This window comes from Octodon degus, unplaced genomic scaffold, assembly GCF_000260255.1.
Source record: "Octodon degus isolate 3935 unplaced genomic scaffold, OctDeg1.0 scaffold00198, whole genome shotgun sequence".
NCBI classification, from domain to species: domain Eukaryota; kingdom Metazoa; phylum Chordata; class Mammalia; order Rodentia; family Octodontidae; genus Octodon; species Octodon degus.
In genome coordinates, this window is record NW_004524774.1 from 106,352 (window position 1) to 109,138 (window position 2,787).

Below are 2,787 nucleotides of genomic sequence, written 5' to 3' on the forward strand. Positions count from 1 at the left end.
GGTCATCTTCATTAACACCCGAAGGAAGGTTGATTGGCTCACAGAGAAGATGCATGCCCAAGACTTCACTGTCTCTGCCATGCATGGAGATATAGACCAAAAGGAACGAGATGTGATCATGAGGGAGTTCTGGTCTGGCTCCAGCAGAGTATTGATTACCACTGACTTCCTGGCCAGAGGCATTGATGTGCAGCAAGTTTTGCTAGTCATCAACTATTATCTTCCAACAAACAGGGAAAAGTACATCCACAGAATCGGTCGTGGAGGCCGCTTTGGCCGTAAGGGTGTAGCTCTTAACATGGTGACAGAAGTAGACAAAAGGACTCTTCGAGATATTGAGACTTTCTACAACACCTCCATTGAAGAGATGCCCCTGAATGTTGCTGACCTCATCTGAGAGGGCTGTCCTGCTGCCTAGCCCCAACCAGAGTTCAATCTTGGGTGGCTGAGGAGCAGCCGGAGGGGAAGGAAAGGGAGCCGAGGGATGGACATCTTGTCAATTTTTTTTTCCCTTTGAATAAATGTCACTTTTTGAGGCAAAAAAAAAGCCAACCAATAAACAAAAATCAACCAACAAAATCTATTGCAAAATGAGCAACAGAGCTAAATTGATGATTCTCAAAAGAAGACATTCTAATGCCCATCTTGTACATGAAAATTTCTCATTAACACTAATCTTCAAGGAAATGGAAATAAAAAGCACAATGTGATATCACCTCACCCAATATGAATGGCTATTATGTATTAATAAATATTGATGATGCAAAGGATAAGGGATTACTTCCACATTACTGAAAAGAATTTAAATTAATATAGCCCAAGAGAAAACAGTGTAGAGGTTCTTAAACAATTCAAAAGCATATCTATATGTATATTCACAAAAGAAATGATACCAGTATGTCAAGAGATTTACATAAAGGAAATATACATATACATAATCAAATACTATTCGTCCCTGAAAACATATGGTCTTCTCCTATTTGTGTCAATATATGTTGAACTAGAGATCATTTTCAAAATTAATCCAGATACAGGAAAATAAGTACTACTTGTTCTCTTTAGTTAGAAGAAACAAGCTACAGTGAACTACTGCAGTCTGGTGACTATGATTATAATAAAATACTGTACATTTTAAAAAGCTAAAAGATTTGAATGTTTTCACCATATGGAAATGATAAGTGATAGAGAACATAAATATGTGTGACCTGATTTAAAATTTATGTAGTGCGTACATGTATCAAAACAACAAACATATGGTACCACACCAATGTGTAAATTTGTGTTTTTAACTTACCAATAGAGTAATTTTAATTAAATAATTTTAAAAGTAGTCCAACTTTGGAATAAAATATAGCATACCTTAGAATTGAACATAAGAGCCGGCTGTATAGCTCAGTAGACTAAAGCACCTGCAAGCAGACACAGGGGCTGAGTGTTCAATCCCTAGGCCTGCCATGCCAGCCCCACCCCCAGAGCAAACTGAGACTTGATTGAGACTAGGTGTGGTGCCACTTGCATATAATCCCAGCACTTGGGAGGATGTAAACAGGAGAATCACCATGAATCCGATCTAGTAGCATGAAACTGAACACACTGTAGACCCTTCGCTAAAATACAGAAAAAAAAAAGAATTTATCATGAAAAAAGAAAAAGAATACCCAGCAGTCAGTACAAAATCCTGCTCTATGAGGTCAGTATGAAAAAAACCTAAAGGTTATTATCTAACAAAATATGAAATATAAATCAACACTTAAAAATCAATTGTTGAAACAAAAAATTCAAAAGAAATTTAAATACATATATATGGAAAGATTTTCATATATCCTTATATAAACATAAGGATATCTGTATATAAACATAAGAATAATAATATAAGTTGCAAAACAAAACATTTCAAGCTTTAAACTCATGAGTCCTTAATTGTCTGCATGTTAAATGTGTCAGAAGGAAAAACAGAATGAGAAAGGGAATTTGGGAAAATATTTATAATATTTAGGACCAAAATAAGATTCAAATTGGTAGTTTGTTCAAATTTCTGAGTGTAAATCAAGTTCCATTTTATCTTTGCTATCACAGGCTTTTGTTATATTGTTTTGTTTTATTTTTGTTTTAGAGGCAGCCTCTTGCTGTGTACCTGACCCTGAACTCACTGTGTAGCAAAGACCGGCTTGGAATTGTCAGTGATCCTTCTGCCTTAGCCTCCCAAGTGCTGTTAATATAGATGTATGCCACCCCACCCACCCATGTAATCTCTTTTTTAAAGTATTCCAGCACTTACAGTGTATAAGACACACTTTGGTACTTTATTATATACTGTCTTGCATAGTTTCTAACACCACATGTATATGTTTTCTCTTATGGGTAAAATTATAAACTCCTTGAGGCAAGACTATGTGTTTTAATGCTTGCAAAATAAGAAATTCAGGCCCAGCAGATAGCTCAGCAGCCTGAAACTCCTGTTTGGACAGAGCACAGTGGCGAGGATGAGCTGAGACAGCGATTGAGACAGGGCGTGGTGGCATGCACCTGTAATCCCAGTGCTTGGCAGGCTGAACACAGACAGATCTCTAGGAGTCCAATCTGCATAGTGAGACCCTGTAGACCCTGTACTAAATACAGAAAAAAATATTTGAGAAATCCACCTGTGTGCTAAGTAATTTAAATAGTTACTCATGTAAGAATTATTTTTGCTAAATAAAGTTTAAGGAATAATTTCTCCTTTTCCACAACTGTCAAAACAAAAAAAAAGAGTTTAAACTTCTTTTAGGAACTTAATAGAACTAAAAA

The 2,787-nt window shown here is 36.1% G+C and overlaps 1 pseudogene; it reads left to right on the forward strand.

Annotated features, from left to right (window-relative positions):
- LOC101579916 overlaps positions 1 to 428 on the forward strand; it is a 1,264-nt pseudogene extending 836 nt beyond the window's left edge.
- The last annotated feature ends 2,359 nt before the right edge of the window (positions 429 to 2,787 follow it).